This window comes from Python bivittatus, unplaced genomic scaffold (assembly GCF_059951505.1).
Source record: "Python bivittatus isolate LINGU-HERP-01145 unplaced genomic scaffold, Pbiv_v1 ctg000850_np1212, whole genome shotgun sequence".
NCBI lineage: Eukaryota > Metazoa > Chordata > Lepidosauria > Squamata > Pythonidae > Python > Python bivittatus.
The window spans coordinates 56,423,105-56,444,111 of NW_028277112.1; the positions used below are offsets into that span (position 1 = coordinate 56,423,105).

Below are 21,007 nucleotides of genomic sequence, written 5' to 3' on the forward strand. Positions count from 1 at the left end.
CAGTCTAAAACAACTATAGAACCTCAGGTTGCTTAATGTGCTCTGCACAGTTTCAGTTACAGAATTCAGTCCCGATATCAATTTTTTTTTTAATGACATCAAGACCAGGGCAGTAGAAAAGGTTAACCCTGGATTATATTTCCAAGAGCTAACTAACTAACTAACTAACTAACTAAATAAATAAATAAATAAAATGCTGTCACAATAACTATTTAATGAGTTTTAAAATACTGCACATTTAGAGATACCCCTTCCAAAAGCTCAAAAACATTTTATATAACCCAAATTGATTTTACTCAAATTGCACAATAAGTTATAACATTGCACAACATTGTTCTCTTTAAATATAGCCCAGAGAAAGTTAAGTTAATTGAAGTTGAGACCTGTTTTTTATGTATTTTTTTATCCTGGTCTTTACAATAATTATAGGTATATTGAGAGAATAATAGAATAGAGTAAGTAGTTCAGACAAATAAAATCAAAAATCAATACCATCTAGAACATAACAAATTTCAAACCAGCAGAAAAATTCTTAATGGGAAAACATATAAAACAGCATCACAAAACAAGACCATAATAAGTAGAAACTTTACATTAGACATCTGACAAATTAATGAATAATTAAGCCATGCCCTAACCATTTTTCTGCAAGATGGGGTGGATTTCTAATTAGAAGTGATGGAAGGCTGACAAGTCATCAGAGCAGTGGAACAACATCATTTTTTAAAAGCACACTGAGTTCAATGGAGTCAATTCCCAAATTATTGTGGTTTCAGTGGTTGCAATAAATAGAGTATTGTGCTCACGGCACATACATATACATATGTATATGTGCTGAAATATATCTATATCAGAATTTCTCAAACTTTCTGGAATTGTGGACCATCAACTAAACTTCCACAAATGGAACAACCACCCAATTAAATGTTACTCTCCATACATTTTCCTTTTTAAGAACATGGGAGTTCGCATTTTTGGGCAAATAAAATAATTATTATGGTTGCATTGGTGTATGCCTTCTCCTTTATTTTTAAAACTCTTTTAAAACTAAATTGCCTATCCCTCTCGAAATCAGAAGATATATTTACCATACAAATTATGTATGTGTCCCATGCAATAATAACAATTCTTAGCACAAACGTGCTGAAGGAAATTGTTGTTCCACTGAAACCTTTAAGGGGCTAAACAAAATCCCATTTTTAGATATGCATCAGCATATTTTCTATTAGCACTTTGAGGCGCATGGGATTGTTTGTGCAAGATAACATTCCACATAGTATAAACACACACAGACCCACAATTGATAACTACATTCAAAATCTTTTGACCAATGTCACTGGTATGCTTCAGTAGGAAGTTTTCAGCCCCTAATCCGTTCTTGCATGTCAGAACATGTAGTTAGTTGGGACAGTGGCAGCAAGTAGGCTCTCACCCCTTGACGCATGGAATGGGGAACTAGATGGGGCTGACAGGCAGTGAGTAAATGTTGGCTTAATTACATAGCGAGGCTCTGGTAGACAACCTGGTGGGCCTCCACAACCACACTTGGAGAACCACTGCTCTAATTGCATGGTTCTACCTCTATTTCTAACCTACAGATCTCAGGCTAGCCTTGTCCTCCACTGTAAGTGTCCTTGTATTACTGTCTTGGTTTGCATTACCAATGGACATTTAATGCAAAAAGGAGGCTAAACATTACCCAAAACAACAACAACAACAAAAAGTGATTACCTTCTCTGTAGGCTGGTTTTTGTAGTAGTGAACAAATCTGCATCTATACTATGTCACTTCACCTTGCAGGTAGGGTTAATGGATGATTTAAAGTTTCTCTATACAGACAAGAGCCTTGTGTATAAAAACCAAGTATGTAAGAGAGAAAAAATAGATTTCTTTGCCCAATACTACTTTTGATTTTAAAAAAGTAAAATTTTATCATGTGATTTTTTTCCTTCATCAGAAACAGTAAAGAAATTAGGCCTACAGCAGGTGGACACCATGACATTGGGTGATCTTGAAATAGTGAAGCAGGACTTGGTTAGTACTTTGACGATAGCTGTCTTCAACTATCTGAAGGGCTGTCACATTGTAGGGATTTGAACTTACTGCTCCAGAGGATAGAACTAGAAGTAATGGGATGAAACTTCAAGGATGCAGATACAGATTAGACATTAGGAGGAATTTTCTGACAATAAGAACTGTCAGTCAGCGGAATAGGTTACTGCTTGGGGTGGTTTCTTCCCCTTCACTGGTGGCTTTCAAATAGAGGCAGGATAGTCCTTTATGGGGTATGGTGTTGTGAATCCTGCAGTGTGCTGAGGTTGAACTTGATGACCTCTTATTGTAGGTCATTTCCAACTCTATGATTCTGTGAAAGACCACCAGGAAATCTCTAACCATTAGACTGGAAAATCAAGAAAACATTGCAGAAGACAATGAGAAATCACTTCCATCTTACAGCCAGAAGAAACAACAGGGATGTGTCCATATAGTTATCAGGAACTGAGTGAGCTCAACTCAACAAAATCTCTACCCTCTGTAATTCCATGCAATTGGGATAATAGGAATGAAAGCCTTGGGGGTCCAGGGGACACTATCAGGTGGAAGAAAAAATGTGTCATAATGATAACTTACCTATGAAATTCATTTCTGAAATATGCTTACAGTGACTCAGAAGCCAAACTCCTCAAGGAGCAGTTGTAAGGAGGGAAAGAAAATCTTGGCCTGGCGACATGCGGCCCAAATCAAACACCAAACAGATAACATAGCAACAACAAAAGAAGCCAGAGCAGCTGCACATTTATTCTGCAAAGTATTTTGTTTTGTTTGAAGAAACATAAAAATAAATCTGAGGGAGAGAAAAGACAAGAAACTTGCCATGTGACAAACAAAAACCAGGATGGTTCTAGTAATCCTTTAACACATGAGGGAAAATGCATGTATTTGTTCTTGTTTATCAACAAGACAAGCCCAAGCAGGCTCGGCATCAGGATCTGAGATGTTAGAGCAAATGCTGGGCTTTTGAGTCCTAGTGGGCCCATCTCTGCTAATGCTGGCCTCCTTTTACCATTTGCATTTTTAAAACCACATTTTTTAGGATCCAGCGCTGTGGTGAAAATCACAGCATTTTGAAGCTGAGGCCCAGGACCCCATATGGCCCTCTGAAACTTTGGATAGGAAACACAGAGACCTCCAAAATGTTCTCCAAAATATAATTTTTAATGTGATATAAGGAAATCTATCTTAATGTGTGACTGGAGTGTCATCATATTAGTTAGAGACGTATAAAATCAAACATCCAGTTCTTCCTGCAGAACATGCTTCAGGGATGGTCAGCCATTTTCCATAAATTCATCTTTCAAACTGGAAGTGGTTTGTGGCGTTTTGGATGTGGTGTCTGGGGCCAGAGCATGTTCAGAATACCATGAATACTTCTGAATTGGAGGATGAACTTCTGGAAAATTACCAGACCACCCCAGAACAGTGAGTTCAGCATGATCTGGAAGAGAAACAAAACTTTCCAGAATTCCCTGGAAAGTTTTGTTCCTCCTACAGTTCATGCTGATTTGGATTCTCTGGAAAGTCTATTCCCAAAACATTTGGTTTTCTACATCTTTAATATTAACTTTATGAAATTAAATCAAATGTAGTTGCTGTCTTGCTCTATCCTTTATACTTCAAATGCAGCCTTTGAAACTCCACCCAAAAGCCTTGCACCAGAAAAGAAATAGTACAGGACAGTTTTATTTACATCTGAATGGGGGTTAGGAGTTTCCTGTCTCTGTTCTTACAGGGTATTCTAAAGCCTTCCATGACAGCTAATAAAAATAAGCTCTCGTGAAACCCTCATGAAACAAATGGGGCTAATTTCTGAGCCTTTTTCTCCAAAATCCTTGTAACTGACTTTTGCACAATGGCTGAATTTCAGACATTTCAGAAAAGAGAGTCTGGTAAACCCAGCAGAGATAGTAGCTTATGCTTTAAATTTGTATCTGGGATTGATAGGCAAGAAGAGAAACTGAGGCAAACCTCAACTGGAATTCTGCTGCAACAGAAAGATACGGTCCACAGAGGTGGGTAGATGACCAAAGGGCATTGTCAAATTTCAGTTTTGCTCCCTTGGCTTAAAAAAAAAAAGACCAAGGGAGAAATAGATAGGCTTGGGCAGCAAAGGTTAAGGGTAGGGATTAATTGTGCTGTCAAACTCCTAGGCTAAACAATTCCACTATGCGAACTTTACATGAAACTGGTGGTGTTGTCAGAAAAGAAACATCTTTAACAGCAAGCTCCGTACTTCTGCCCTTAAAACAAACTATGTCTGGGTAACAAGGTCAGATGTCTTAGTGGAAATGGAAGTGCAAAAAGAGGAGGAGAAAAATAACCATGTAGTTTTTCTTCCAATCACACACTAACTTTAACCGCAAGCCATGTCTTCAAATTCAGAGTAGGAGATGTCGTTGCATAATATTCCTTTGATGCCAAAACCCCTTGGTTCATAACTAGCATGGTGAAGAAAAATTAATTAACGATCAATGTATACTAGTATTCCTGAACAGAATTAGTTTTTTAAATAAATATACTGTAAATGCAAATTAAAATTAGCTTTCCTTGCATAGGCATGCATAATTTAATTTAAAATAATGTATTCTTATTAATGAATTAAATATGGAACCTACTTTTCTCACAGGGAGTTTAGGATGAAAGCACTAGAGATTACAATAATTTTTTGAGATAGGTTAGGATTATAAATAGGAACTAATCCAGTATTACTGAAATATTTTCATGGCTGAATGACAATTAAATCTGACAATATGTATTTCATCACATTGTTTTTCTTGTTGACTCCCATTGATTTCCAAATGTTAGTGCCTAATATCACATTACCATGCTAAATGTGAAATCACCCCTCCTCTGTCTTGTTCAGTCTGGATCTCTGTCAGGAATGTACAAAATAATTGTACAAATGTTATTTATAAGGCAAAGCAGCTGGGCTCTTCCATGTTGGTGTCCTAGAGTCAATGTTTATTGAATTCTTACTAAAAGGATTGCATCTGGGGGTATAAGAGCCCAACCTACAGGCCAAATTTATGCCTATTTTTTCCAAGATCCCCCTCTACAGTAGCTAGGTCAGTGTAACAGACAAACTGAATGACTCTCCTCATGGGTTGGAAGGGTTGGAAGGAACCATGGAGATCATCTAGTTTCTAATCCAACCTCCTTCCCACTGCAGGAATCTCTCCACCACACTGTACTAGTTAGTGAAACAAAGTATAGCATACAAACTGAGAATGCATGAAACTTCTATATTTTTCAACAATTGAGCCTCTGAAAATTTCAGTTTTAACCGTGGCTACAAAAACATGCCATCCCACCAATTTGTTTGACGTAGGAACTTCGTCAGCCTTTGGAGGAGTATTCAGTACTTGTTCTCCAACCTGAGCATTTGGGTGACAGCGTCCAAGGAGATTTTGAATAGCATTCAGGAGCCATCCCAGACATCATATTCAGGGCAGGTCTACTGTCTCTCTGGCAGCTGGTGGCCTCCACAGACACATTCCTAGCTGACCTCACAACACTGCAGCTCTTCAGCATTGGAGTTCTGCAGCTGGGTTGACTGATTGCTCTTTGCAGCGTCTCTCACCTCCTCTTCCTCCCAGCTGCTCTGTACTCCCCATCTCCCGCTGAAGCCACAGTGCTCGCCTCCAGTTCATATGCTTTTTAAAGTGACCATTTTTTTCATCCCTTCCATAGCCAACCCAGCAAAGCACAACAAGAAGAGGGGGCTGGCCGAAGGATGAGTTTTGCACTCCCCCGTGGTCCAGCTAGAGGGAACCCAGGTTGGTGAATATCAGTGTTGCGAAGATAGCAACGGTGAGGACACTTACAAGGCCGTGCAAAACTGCTTCTGGGAATCGAGAGGGGGGTAAATCTGGCAGCTGTATGGGCGTGTCCCAAATCTTCATGTATTGGATGCTTTTGTGCCAAACAGCAGGGAGGGATGGTGATGTTTATTTTTCCCTTGTGTTTCTGGTTGGCCACAATTGGAAACAGAATGCAGCTCAATCTTCCCAGCCTCCAGATTTGATGAATGTCAGTGCCATAATCCGTATGTTGGCTGATGGAGTGTGAGAAGACAATAGACTGGATATGCTAGGCTTCATGGCATCTTGGTCTGCTCCAGCAAGTATGTTCTTGTGTAATTTAGGTGCAGGATCGATCTACATATACAGAGTACAGTGCACACTGCAAGACAGCCTACAAAGTCTTGTAGCCAAGAACACACAGATTTCTATCCTCAAAGAGCTTACAACTTTAAAAAGACAATGGGGCAAATAGAGAGGATGAATTTGTCATTGCAATTGTGCATGAAAATTAAGGAGGCTACAAATCCCAGCCTTCTTTTGTGATGCAAAATATACACAGTCCAAGATCTGCCTTTAACCTTAGTTGTATCTATAATATCACATTGGAAGGAATTCCTCAGGTGCCCCTTTCAGAGGCAGCGAAGATCCCTGGGGGAGACTAAAGCAACTTGAACTAGCTGTAGTCAGCCTCCCCCACATGAAACAGAAGAAGAATACTAATAATAAAAACATTGAACTAACTTACAGGATGGTTGGAAGCATGATTGTCATCTAAAATGCTATAACTATTGAGGAACAACACTGGATACATTTTAAGAATGTTTCATTAGCATGTGGTTCTAGGAGTAACTATGAAACATGAATTTCTCCTTTAAGGAATGACTGACACTGTTAAAAAAAATACAATGGCTGTATTCTCCTGCTAGTCCTATTTCTCATCACTAGGGACTCATCCCCACAACCTCCATGCCCTGGCTCTGAGACAGCCCCTACAAAGGACATATCCTCACACTAGAGCAGGCCTACACAACATAAGGTCCACAGGGCACACATGGCCCACCAGCAGCCTTCTGCACCCCACCGGCATTTTTTGAAAGATAACCAATCTACTGCCACCAAACATCACTGCTGCTGCTGCCATCTACGTTTCTGCAGCCTCTTCCACCCCGAAAGACACATTGCTGAGCACCTCCAAGGCCTCCATGCCTCACCGATACTGCCAGCTCCATTGCTGCCACCACACTGCTAGCTGCTGAACAGCTGATCGTCCGCCAGCTATTCCTCTGCAGCCGGTGATTATTTTTAAGGTGTCAATCTTTCCCCTCTCCGAGTTGTGCACTGGTGCCTCTATCTCACTGCCAGTCTGCTGCAGTGGAAGGCTGAAGCCATCTCAAAATGATGCAGGAGAAAAGGGTTGTTTCCCACCAAAAACGCAATAAAACCATTATGCGGACATTCTGTGTCACATGGAGGTGGAGCCTAACAACTTTGAGGGCTCCAATTGGCCAGCCGCAGGACCGCCCCTCCCATCTGGCCATGGGACTCAGTTCTTCTGAGGAGATTTCTGCTCTGGCTGCTGGGGAGAGCGGAGCCTTTGCCAATGCAGACACTCCGTTGCACTCACATACATATCCTTCTGTACAGGCAGTGACTGCCAGTCTTTTTGCCAGAGGCTCAGTAAAAAGAGTACTGTTGGGGCTGTGGTTCAGGAAGCTCCATACTTTCTTTTCATCTCAGGGACAGGGGGAAACTCAGTTGGTGTGTTTGGAGGAGCCCAAGTAAGGACAAAATAAGGACTTACTTGCACAAAGTAAAGACTCATTCACACATCCTTGGCCCAGCCCCAGAGTAGGCTGCTTACCCTTTGTGGAGGATGTGCCCCCACAGCACAGACTCCAACTCAGAGTCAGCCTGCTGCTGAGGCAGGCTGAAGCTGGATCAAAAAGATCCAGCAGGAAATTAGTATTTTCCAAGCGAAAATGAAACAAATCCTTCTCTGTTAAATGTGGAGAAGGAGCCTGAGGGAGCTGGCATACTGCAAGACCACCCATTGCCATCTGGTCATAGGGCTCTGTACCACCAGAACAGCTGGACCACCTTCCCCCACCACAACCAAAGTCTTTGTTTTGTCAGGGGAAGACTGACCTTGTGGAAGACCACTACGTTTCATCAGTGCAAAGACAGAAAAAATCACCCATCGTTTGGCCTAGCTTTGGAGCCCCAAGCTGGTGTTCTTTCTGCCTCCTTGCCTTGCATCAGTGCTGCTACTCCTCTGAGCCGCTGCTGCGATCCTCCACAAAAACACCCTTGTCTTCCAGATCTTCCAAGAGCCTCATAAGAGCTGCCTTAGCACCATGAGCTGCTGGCCCAGGCCTTGAGGGGCAGAAGAGTGGAGTGGCCGCAGGAGCAGGAGCTCCAAGCCAGCCCAGGAAGTGGAGCATCAGGAGTCAGTCAGCTGCCACTAGGGAAGTTCATGGCTGCCCTCCAAAAAAAAAGAACTTTTATGGGAGGAGCGGTTTCATATGTTCCTCCTGTGTCAAGGAGGGGTGGGGAGCCCATAGTCAGGGCTGTGGGGAACAGCCCCAAGTTTCTGAGGGAACCCAGACTCAAAATAAAACAACAGACATTTTATAAGATGGGTTTAAGCGGAGTAGCATATGATGACGGAAATTTTTGGGGCACTGAAGCTAGCTAGCTATTTATTTATTTATTTATTTTTTAGAAGGTAAGGAGGAGCATGCTATATAAAGGGCCACTAAGAATATATAATATGTGAACAGTAAACGGATTTGAAACAATTTACAAGGCTAGCCAAATCATAAACATATGAGAGGAAATGGAAGCCAAATCCCCACATTTGGCACAAAGAATGTTTAAACTATGTCAAGTGGTATCCAGGCATGCTCCTGCTCCATTTGAAGAGTCTGGTAATCAGAACACACTGTTAAAATTCATTTGTGGTTGAGCAGCATGATTCAAGACCACTTCTAAGGTTGTTTATCTCAAGATGCATCCAAATGACCCACAAGGAAGATTATGTGGTACATCTCTGTCAGACCGAACTTGTGTCCTTGGCAAAATAGTTGGTTTCTAGACAAAGCCATACTGGAAATAATAAACATTAAGATCAATGCTGGCTGTAATTTTCATCTTGCAGATCAAGCTGGGTCATGTAGCTCCATTGCTCTCCATCCCAAAGCGGCTTCCATTTTTCTGTTTATTTGTTCTTTTTTGGAATTGCTTATTACAGCTCCAAGTACAATCTAAATAGACATGGTTTAAAAATATCTCTAGGAAAAGCAACACAGGTTATGAATTAAACAAGTTGACCCTTGTAGCACTTTCTAAAATAGGGCAAGAAAACCTATACCCTCCCCCCTCCAGATGTTGTTTCTGGCAATTGGCTATGGCATGTTCTGGCTGGGGCTGGGCAAGTTGGAAATGGAAATTCTCCATCCATAGTCTAGAAGCTCACAACTCCAGTTCCTGGGCCACTATAAAAAGGCTGTTCAAATTACATATAAAGCCAATGTAACAGGAAAACAGACCTTCACTATGAACTGAAAACCCATTCATTTCATTATTCCAAGTTGAGGAGTAATCAACTTCTGGTGGATCAGTCCTCATAGGAGAGATGAAATTCTTTTGAATTCTAACATCAGATATGGCTCAGTGTCTATGTAACATTTAAGAGATGCGGCAGTCTTTAACGAGATTGCATATTTCATTGCCTACCTCTTAGTGCCCAAGCATCATTTCCCAAGTCCCACATACGCTTCAAAAGGGTGCGGTAATATTTTTTTTTTCACTAAAGGAACTCATCACAAAAAAACCCATAATCACATCAAGGAGAATCATTAGTCATCATTGCATTATATATCTCTATCTCTGTTGGAGAGACTGTTTTTAAAGATGAAAAAATAGAATAAAAAGTGTATAAATAACATTAAAATAAACAAAATATCTTGACTTAACATACTCATTCATAGTACTTTTCTACTGAAATCACCATATGACAAACTACTCTAAAGCAACCAACCTCGAATAAATCTTTGCAATTAAAGTTACAGGCCATGACTGTAATTTTTGTGACCGTTTCAGTTACATCAGTCTAACTGGCATTTATTTCTGATTTTACAAGCTCAACTTGTAAAACACATTGAGTATCAACCGAAGATTACTAGTACAAAAACAGTCTTTGATTGGTAGTAGTATGGATCATCTTTCTGGTAAATTATCAGTTACAGGACATAATAAATAATGACTGTTTTTGATGCGTCTGTCTTACCTTATTTAATTTCAACAAATGCAATGTCATGCATTTATCCAGTGGAGAACTCATTAGGCTAGGAGATACAAATCACAACACTTGATACCACAATGGTATCATTGTTCACATAGTTCCTATATGGAAAAACAGGAAAAATGAGAAAGGGACAGAAACTTGATAGAATCATTCTGGGTAAAGCTGCAAACTTACAATTTGCAGTCCACAACCAATATATTGTACATGTCCACATATATTAGAAGCAAGCCAGGTATGTGGATTTAGAGGTGTAGAGTTAACGAATACAAGCATTACACTTCATCTGGCCTATTACTATCCACCTTTTCCTTAGAAAACTACAGAAAATTCAAAGCTGCTATGGAATGATTGATGGAACTATTTAGTTCGATCATATGGACTTCCACTGAGAATGGATCTCAAAATTCATTCCTCATGCTTTTCTCTTCAATTTCTGTTATTATTCCTATGACAATAAGGATAGCAGAGGTTTCAGAATAGCAGCAGTAGTCCTGTTTTCAGAGGGCCAAGATGCTTTTCAAATAGTCTGGATTCATAATGCTGCAGTATTTTTACCTTTTTTTTCCACAAAGGTCTATTGTAGCATCAAAGTGATCATGCAATCTCTCTCCAAGACACTGACAATACAAAACTTGGATGCTAAAGATGCAGATATGAAAAGCAACCCTTGGTAATTCCAAAATTTTGGAAGCAAATTACAGACTCATTATAGAAATTACACTATATAATATCTCTTGGGTGTCATTAATGGGTCCAACATCATTTTTTCAACCAAGCCCCATTTAAGGTAGAGGCAAAATGCTGCAGTTCTCAACACAAGGCTCTGTAAGGTTGCCTCTAGTTAATTCAGTTACTGGCATAATTACAAACAAATATACTTTAAAAAATTATTTGGGCACAGGTTCTGTTGAAGTCCTGGCCTTGTAAGAGACATACAAGCTTGTTTTGTTGTGTGTCCATCTCACTCAAGGTTTATAAAGGCCAAGGTAGACACCAGATGTATTACATAATCTGCTATAGTTGTTAAAGTGTTGGACTTGAACTGGGGGGGGGGGCTCTTAGAGGAATGTAACTCTAACTAATAAATAAATAATGGTGCTGGGAGATGGAAGGACATGGGTATTGTAAATTCTTCCTCCACATGGGATTTGTAATTCATCCTTTCTTTGCCCATTTCCCACAAACTGCTCATCTCCCAAGGATTCATTTGCAGAGTAATTCTGGATAACCAACAGAGTTAACAAAACATACCACAAAAACAATAGTAAAGAAATAAAATACAGACTGGGGCCATATTTTTACATTTACAGTGGGCTCATTTGTCCACCTGGCCCAGTGCCTGGGGGAGGATCCAGGTCTTCAAAGTCTTTAAGGGCTGATAGGGTCCAGCAGGGGGAATGCTGTTCCATAGAGCAGGTGCTACAACAGAGATGGCACTTCCTGGGTCCCATCAGATGACATTGTTCAACTGATGGGACGCACAGCACGTCAACCTTGTTAGATCTTGTTGGGCAGGCAGAGATAATTGGAGACCAATGGTCCCTCAAATATCCATATCCTGTGCCATGTAAAGCTTTATAAATGACCATCAGCATCTTGAATTGTACCCAGAAGCCCACTGCTAAATGATGCAGCTGACACAATGCTGGTATTACATATGCCTACCTAGGAGGCCACAAATCTATAATCCATCTGCCTCAATCTGGATTTATAAAACGTAGAGAAGCATCTAACAATATCTACCTATACTAAACTGAACTTTGGATATTGCGGTAATAAATTAGAACCAATCAGCTGTTCTAATTTCATTGGATAATGAAAAGACTTTTGATATGCTTCAGATTAAATTCATGAAGTGCAATCTAAGAAGATTTGGGTTTACACCATCTTTTGTTATAATTTGGATTTGGATTATAATTTGGCGTCTTCATCTGATGGCTTAAATTCTTACAAATGGATTTGTCTCTCAACCTATAAACTTATATTGTGGCACCTCTCAAGAATGTCCCTAGTCTCTTTTAACCTTTGATTTGGTCATTTAACCATTGGCACAAGATAGTCTCAAGATATTAAGGACATGGTAGTACACGATACTGAATAAATTATTCTTATATGCTGATGATATTATGGGTATAAGTGAGCTAAAGGATTAATACTTTAAATCAGTTGATTTCTAATGGTTGCTTTAAAGACTTTGAGAGATTGTGAGTTGAATATGACTTACATCATTCACTGGCAATATATACAATTCAAATGTGTACTAACCAAATAGGATAGCTTGGATACTCTAGCAGTCTCTGAGGCATTGGCAATTTTCAGATCATTAAAAGATGCAGCATCTGGATGGAAACAACAATTCAATTTTATAAGGAAATAAAAAGTAAAATGAAATTTATTGTGTTACATATTCAAATTGTGGAATGAATACTGTAATAGGAATATCCTATTATGGAGAATCAATAGGTCTAGGTATTAAGAAATGTAAAATACATTTCTTATAATTTAAAAACAAACATAATTCATCAGAAAAATATTATTTTATGTTTTTTAGACCCCTCAAGAATGTTTAAAAGGGCATGGACATTAGATTTTTAGAGCTGATGTTGTAGGAAATGTGAAGGTTCTTCAATTCATATGATCTGGTCATGTCCAACTATAGCTTTGTTTTGGTTTCAAATCACCGCATATGTCAGTAGAACAGGACCTTAATGCCATGTTAAACCATATCCCTAAAGTAAGGAATTTGTCATCTCATGAACAGCTTTGGCTCTATCAAGCCTGGAGAATGGCAAAGTGGATAATTTTACATAAATGGAAAGAAACATCTTTCTTTCTTGTATTTCACTAATAACTATTACAAGAAGTACAACTTGGGCCTACTGAGATGTGCCCATAACTACTTGTGCCACCACATTATGGACCAGCTGTAGCTTCTGAGTGGTCTTCAGGCCATCTTCCTATAAAGTGCATTGCCACAGTCCAAGCAAGAGGTCACTAAGTCATGAGTGACTGTGGCCACTCAGTCCAGAAACAGGCACAATTGGGAGACAAGATGAATTTGTGCAAAGGCCATCCTAGCCACAACTGCTACTTCCTCTTTGAACCCCAAATTACATATAGTCTGAAAAGTGCAATCCCATCAAGAACTAATGATGGAAAGTCTCTGGAGCCAGATGGCCCCAAAATCCACAACCATTCATTCCTCCCAGAGTTGAACCCAATATGTTCATTTTCATTCAGATTCTCCAACCTGTGGTATACTGAGACAAAACCTTGACAACATCCTTTGGCTGGCCAGGGGTTCAGATATTAACTGGGTATCATCAGCATACTAACATAACCCCATGCTGCCAGATGACTTCCCCAAACAGCTTCATGTAGATGTTAAATAGGATCAGGGAGAATATTGAGCTCTGTAGCATTCCACACAACAAGGAGTGCTTTCTCCCCTCCACTTTACCAAAATTGATCAGAACAAGCCCTGGAAAAAGGAGGAGAATTACTAAAACACTATGCCTCCCACACTCAACCCCCTGAATCAGTATAGAAGGATACCATCAGTGATAGTATCAAAAGCCTTCAAGAGATCAAAAAAGACCAGGATGTGTGCACCATCCCCTTGCTGAGCCTGCCAGAGGTCATCCACAAGTGTGGTCAATGCCATCCCCATATTATGTCCAAGCCTGAAACCTGACTGAAAGGGATCTAGATAATCCACTTCCTCCAGGGCCCTGTGAAGCTACGGTTGACCACCTTCTCAACAACTATCATCCAAAAGTGGATATGGATATGGATCAGAAAATTTCCAACACTACCAGGTCTAGCTGGTCTTTTGAAGAAGCGGCTGACTACTGCCTCCTTAATGGTTGGTAGGGCCACCCCCTCAATCAAGGATGAATTTACTACCACTTGGAGTCAACTGCACATCATCTTCTCGGGAGCCATGGCCAACCAGGAGAGACATGGATCCATACTCACAGCCCTAAGGACCCTATCTACAGTTGTGTGAAAAAGGAAGTACACCCTCTGAGTTCTATGGTCTTACGTATCAGGACATAACAAAAATCATCTGGTCCTTAGCAGTTCTCAAAAGTAGGTAAATACAACCTCAGATGAACAACACATGACGTATTACACCACGTCATCATTTTTTTTACAAAAATAAAGTCAAAATGGAGAAGCCATGTGTGAAAAACTAAGTACATCTTAGGATTCAATAGCTTGTAGAACCACCTTTAGCAGCAATAACTTGAAGTAATCGTTTTCTGTATGACTTTATCAGTCTCTCACATCGTTGTGGAGGAATTTTGGCCCACTCTTCTTTACAACATTGCTTCGGTTCATTGAGGTTTGAGGGCATTTGTTTATGCACAGCTCTCTTGAGGTCCCACCACAGCATTTCAATCGGGATGAGGTCTGGACTTTGACTGAGCCATTACAACACCTTGATTCTTTTCTTTTTCAGCCATTCTGTTGTAGATTTGCTGGTGTGCTTGGGATTGTTGTCCTGTCAATGCCAGCCAAGCTTTAGCTGTCGGACAGATGGTCTCACATTTGACTCTAGAATACTTTGATATACAGAGGAGGTCATGGTTGACTCAATGACTGCAAGGTGCCCAGGTCCTGTGGCTGCAAAACAAGCCCAAGTCATCACCCCTCCACCACCGTGCTTGACAGTTGGTGTGAGATGTTTGTGCTGATATGCTGTGTTTGTTTTTCACCAAACGTGGTGCTGTGCATTATGGCCAAACATCTCCACTTTGGTCTCGTCTGTCCAAAGGACAGTGTTCCAGAAGTCTTGTGATTTGTTCAGATGCAACTTTCCAAACCTAAGCCATGCTGCCATGTTCTTTTTAGAGAGAAGAGGCTTTCTCCTGGCAACCCTTCCAAACAAACCATACTTGTTCAGTCTTTTTCTAATTATACTGTCATTAACATTTAACATGCTAACTGAGGCCTGTAGTGTCTGAGATGTAACTCTTGGATTTTTCGCAGTTTCTCTGAGCATTGCACGGTCTGACCTTGGGGTGAATTTGCTGGAACGTCCACTCCTGGAAAGATTGGCAACTGTCTTGAATGTTTTCCACTTGTGAATAATCTTCCTCGCTGTAGAATTATGGACTTTCAATTGTTTGTAAATGGCCTTATAACCCTTCCCAGATTGATGAGCAGCAACAATTGCTTCTCTAAGATCATTGTTGATGTCTTTACTCTTTGGCTTTGTGTTAACACACACCTCAATGCTCAAGACCAGCATACTCCTAAAACTTCAGCTGTTACAGAGGTAGTCACACTTGCTGATGATCAATTGATCAAGGGCATTTGATTAGCAGCACCTGGCTGCTACTTGGCCTCTTCATACCTATGGAGACGGTAAGGGTGTACTTAGTTTTTCACACATGGCTTCTCCATTTTGGCTTTCTTTTTGTAAAATAAATGATGACATGGTGTAATATGTCATGTGTTGTTGTTCATCTGAGGTTGTATTTACCTACTTTTGAGACCAGATGATTTTTGTTACATCTTGATACGTAAAACCATAGAACTCAAAGAGGATGTACCTTTTCATACTACATTTCCTTAAGACTTACAGACTACTAGACCCTACTATCTACTAGACCCTACCTCAGTCACCTCAACAAAAGTCCAGCTCAGAGCAGATCCAAGCAATTTTATCTATCAGATGTCTAATATAATCCTCACAGCAGCCTTACAGATATTCCCTGATCTTTCTCTCCCAGTAGGGACAGGGTCATTTTAAACAGTTGGTATTCCATGGATGCAATAAACGTAGAAGTATAGTCATGCTTTGCTGCTCTTATTGCCATGATGTAGTCCTTAATATAGTCTCGAATATGTATTCTTGCTCTTGCTACTGTCGCGACATATTTAACGTACATATTCAGTGTTACTATCAGAGAACTGAGCTGTCCGGTGTTCTCCAAATTCTGTCTGATCACAGCATCCTATCCCGACACTGTATAAGTTGGAAGAGATCAAAGCTAGCCCCTGTTGCAATGTAGGACCAGTCATTCATCACCATATCCTTGTGACTTGAGAAGTACTTCAGCACCTTTCCTCACTCCTTCCTGTAGTGTTGGGGAAATATGAGAAGCTCCAGACCAAACATCCTTAATCTTAGCACTTTCCAGATGGATAGTCTTCAGTGCCAGAATTCTCAGCAATGACCATACTGGCTGAGGAATTAAACCCATACATATGGAGGGCACCCAGGTTGAGGAAGGCCATACACAAAACATTCATATTAGGGACCTTCCCATTCCAGCATCAAAAGTAGTTTTGCTAAGAAGCCATAGTTTAGGTCCATTATGATCTGAAGCTTCTCAGATTATCCTAGGACTACAAGGAGGACTGGATCAGGATTGCATCTCAGATCTCTGGCATAATAAAGGAATGCATACTTCTAACCTGTCAAGCTTCAAAATGTGGCCAAGTTTAATACTGTTCTCTTATGCTTCAGTCCTAAACATTTACAACTGGCACAGGTCCCGTTAACTCTACTAAAATTTGATTCCAAGCAAGTAAGCTTAGACGTAGTTTTTAAGATCACTTCCAGCTGAAGGATTTGTGTGATTTCACAGCACTGAGTTATAGCAACCAATACATGCAAGAAAATCTAACATTATGAATTCAGGAACAGGGCAATAGGCAGATGTGTTACACAACTCGGGGTCAGAAAACGAAATATTAAAGCTCTTCTATTTATGCATGTTGTCTAGTGGGTTTTGGTTAATAATTTTGTCATATCATTTTTCCTCTCCAACCAAGCATTTTTTTCCCAGAATGTATAACGCTGAAAATTATATAAGAATCTGTTTTTATATAGTTGGCAGTAAAAATGTGTGTTTCAGTCTCATCCTTAATGATGATTTTTTTTAATCCCACCTTTATTATTTTTATAAATAACTCAAGATGGTGAACATACCTAATACTCCTTCCTCCTCCTATTTTCCCCACAACCACCACCCTGTGAGGTGAGTTGGGCTGAGAGAGAGGGACTGGCCCAAAGTTACCCAGCCGGCTTTCATGCCTTAGGTGGGACTAGAACTCAAAGTCTCCTGCTTTCTAGCCTGGTTTCTTAACCACTAGACAAAACTGGCTCTCTATAAAAATTTTTTAATAAAATGATGCTGCTTAAAGAACAGAAGGGTCACATTGGTAAGGAGAAGACCTGCCACCCAACCCCAGTAATCTTTACCAGCAGTCTCTTACCCCATTGTGCCCATTTCTGGAACCAGAGTCAGGAAATGGGAGAGGTGGCCTCTTCAAAAAGAATCCAGAGATGATTCAGTCCACTTTGGCATTTTTTATGCTCTTTAAATGAAACACTCATTCCTTGTTTTCAAAGGAATTTTAAAATGTACCGTCTGTCTCTCTTAGGTAATTTGAGCATCAGGTATACAATGACATTGCATGGACACTAATAACAAAAATAATTTATTTGAAATAATGTTAATCAACAAGCATATTTTCACAGAAAACAAAATAGGCCAGAGTTCCTGTTTTTCATAATACACACCAGTAATTCAGTTGTGGTATTTTCTTAATTACATTGTCATGCTTTTGTGATACTATTTCAATCTTAATGGAATTCCTCATCCATTCTTCCTCAGAATCATATGTACTATTTTACAATTCAGTCCATTTCAAAAATAGCATTTTCTCCAACTCATTGTATGTATACATATAAATCTTATTTTATCATATGGCTTGCTGAACCATCAACTTTTTGACACTGAATACTGTTGGGTTAAAAATAAGAAAGAGCTGAATGATGGTAGGATCAGCAAGATGGGAATTCTGTCATTCAGCAAATGTGAATATTCATTAATCTCTGTAGGAGAAGGATTAATGTATAATTGCTTCTTAGATGTCCAACTTCACACATGCAAGGAGGTTGCCAGGATTAAAATAAACTGCTGCACTTTCAGAGTTATAGTAGTGATTTTCAGCATTAGCTTGTCATGGTCTGACAGTAAGTAACTGTGAAACATGGAGCTATAATCTGCAGAACTGTTTAATGGTGTGGTAGGCCATGCATTTTATCTGACTAATAAATGGTCCAATAGACTAGCCACCCTGTGCAACCTCCATAAATGAATAGTAAAGAAAGGTATAGTGAAGTTGACTACAAATTGCAGTATTTCAGAAATCAATACAGTTGTATTCTTTGAGCTGTCATTGTGGCACACTTTTGAAGGGAGGAGGTGTAACCTGCCATTAAAGCTAGACTAAATCCTATCCTTTGTGTTTGCAATTTTTTTCACCATCTGCAACAGCAGCATTTTTTTTCTTCCTCTTTCATGTTGATTACAGCATTTCTGCAAAAAATTGCAAGGATTAGGCTTGCTTTAAATTTCAAAAAACCTGCGTGCAGGGTCATTTTCAGTGGTCTGAGAGCTTTCTTCATCTTCCAGTTTCTTCTCCAAGAATGATCACCTGGCCATACAAAGCTGCATGGTGATCTTTGTGATCAGGTGGCCATTTCCTGGAAAGAATTTACAAGCAAAGAATTACAAACCACAGTGAGTGAGTGAGTGAGTGAGTGAGTGAGTGAGTGAGTGTTTAAAGGAGAGATAATTTTCACCAGCCTCTTCCAAGGTAAGGGAACCTCTACTTCCTCCTTGCAAATCCTCAAAGGTAAGGTGATCTCCCCCTCATTTCTGTTCATGAACAGGGTGAATAAAGGGTAGTCCACAGTCTTACACCACTTAAACTGCTAGATATCCTGGATTTTTAGGTTTTATTATTACATTAAACTGAAAAATAGGCCAATAGTGTTAGATACGTGGGCTTTCTGATGCTGTTGTCTATATGAATAATGCAGTTGGTGCATTTTCCCACAAGTATTTCTAGCAAAGTTTGGGAAAAAAATTGTTAGCCATGCTGGCCAGGACTATTGGAAATCAGTAATTTCTGGAGAGTTGTTATTTAATGTGAAAAATTGAATGCATCACCTTATATGCGCTCATATAGTCCTCTTAAAAGACCAAAACCACCAAGGTATTTCACAAATGGTGGTGGCACTGAACTGCATCCCAAATACAAGCAAGGCACCAAGGTGGGAGAAGAGGCACTGAAAAGTTACAGGTTATGAGGCCTTGTCCTCAGTTGCAGCTTGTATCACGTACTGACAACCTCTTGATCGCAGAGTGTTGGTTTCAACTTTTCTCCACCCCATGAGTTACCCAGCCTTATGTCATCATTTTGTGTACCAGAATAAACGTACATGGGTAGTCTTCCCCCCCTGAATCTGATACTGTTCCCAGACAGCTTTACATCTCCACAGTTGCATTTGGGGAAGAAGAGGGGCCATGCCACTTTCTCTGTATCTGTCAGTTTCGATTGCTCACCCCACCCCACCCCACCCCACCCCACCCCATCCCATCCAGCTTGTGAGATTCAATTAGCCAGGTCTACAGGACCTGGCTAGGTGCACATGGCATGGATCTGTCTCCCTTCCCTCTGAGATGTTTCTACCCTGCTATTTTTCCTTATGTTTCTTTATTTCACTTCTGTGATAATGCAAGAAGTGCCCAGAGGTGTCCCCAGGGAGGGGGTCAAAAAAGTCAAGATGGTGGCAACAATCATGAGATCAAAGCCCCACTCTTTTTTATGTGCATCAAAAAAGTCAAGATGCAGCCACAACTATGCAACTGAAGCCCCACCCCTTTTATGTGCACTGATGCTCGTAACAAAGGGGGTGGGCCTTGATTGCATGGCTGTGGCTGTCATCTTGATTTTTTTGACCCCCACCTCTGCAAACACCCCCAAATGCCCAAGTGCCCAAATGGGATGCAGAAGGAAGGGAAGATAAGTCAGCCTAGAGAATACAGGCAGACTCCTGAAGTGAGATCCACCCATTCCTGCTACAGTGTCCAGACTGGCAGATATTTTACCACTGACTGGTGATGTGCTGAATGGGAAAAGAAAACTGGTCACATTCAGCATTGATTCTGAAGAAACCGAGCACGGATTAACTGTGGGGGCAGCAAATGTTATGTTTCATTAGGTACTCGACTGGGTGGGCCCACTCAAGGAGAGGTGGACAGCGTTGCTCACTTATGGAAGTTGGTGAGCTAAAGGAGGACCCCAATTCTTTAGATGGGCATTACGATACTAGTACCCCATTGCATGCTGTGGCTGTCATGCGTTTCCTTCTCCAATACTGATCTGTCACTACTGGTTCCAGAGCTAACACCGCCTAGAAACACCTTTAAAAGTTGGAAGAGGAGGTGGCAGCAAGTACGGAGGGACGTACTTTGTGCGTTTTCTTTTCTGAAGCAGGTTCTGGCTAAAGTACTAAGAGGGAATAGCAGATGTACAGTACAGATAAGCCTCTAATTCAGATGTAAGGAAAGAGAACGTATCCTGACATGCTGCCACAGCTGGGGTGCTAAGGAAGAACTGGGCTGACCCGGCTGAGCTCTTGGTGAGAAGAAGTAACATTCCGTTCTTGCGTTGTCCAAGGCTTACGATAAAGGGACATCGGAAAGCAACCGAGGGTTCCCGAAAGCAAAATCCCCACTCCCCCCCCCCGCCCCGCAGCACGCCCCCTCCCCTCCCGCCTCCCCTGGAGCGCGTTATTGTTGTACAAAGTGTTTCCAATTACCGTGGCCCTCCTGGTATCTGGATCCATCCATCCTCTCTTCGAGTCGCGGGCCCTCCCCCTCTCGTCCCCTCCCTCCGTCCCTCCCTCCGTCCGGTGCTGCCTGCCAGACATATGGGATCAATCAGCGCTTAAGCCTCGGTGCCGATGTGTTTGCGCCGGGAATGCTGACAGCCTGGCAGGCACCGGAGGGGCTCTGGTGACAAGGAA

At 40.8% G+C, this 21,007-nt stretch overlaps 1 long non-coding RNA gene across 2 annotated transcripts; it reads right to left on the reverse strand.

Annotated features, from left to right (window-relative positions):
* Window positions 1-239: 239 nt before the first annotated feature.
* Window positions 240-20,848, reverse strand: LOC148213847 (uncharacterized). Of its 2 annotated transcripts, XR_015793795.1 has the most exons (5): window positions 20,801-20,848; window positions 17,401-18,676; window positions 12,433-12,506; window positions 10,150-10,265; window positions 240-9,124 (listed from the first exon to the last, which is right to left on the reverse strand). It is a non-coding gene; the product is annotated as an uncharacterized LOC148213847 (long non-coding RNA). The 2 variants fall into 2 exon arrangements; XR_015793794.1 differs by having other exon boundaries at window positions 240-10,265.
* Between the last annotated feature and the right edge of the window lie 159 nt (window positions 20,849-21,007).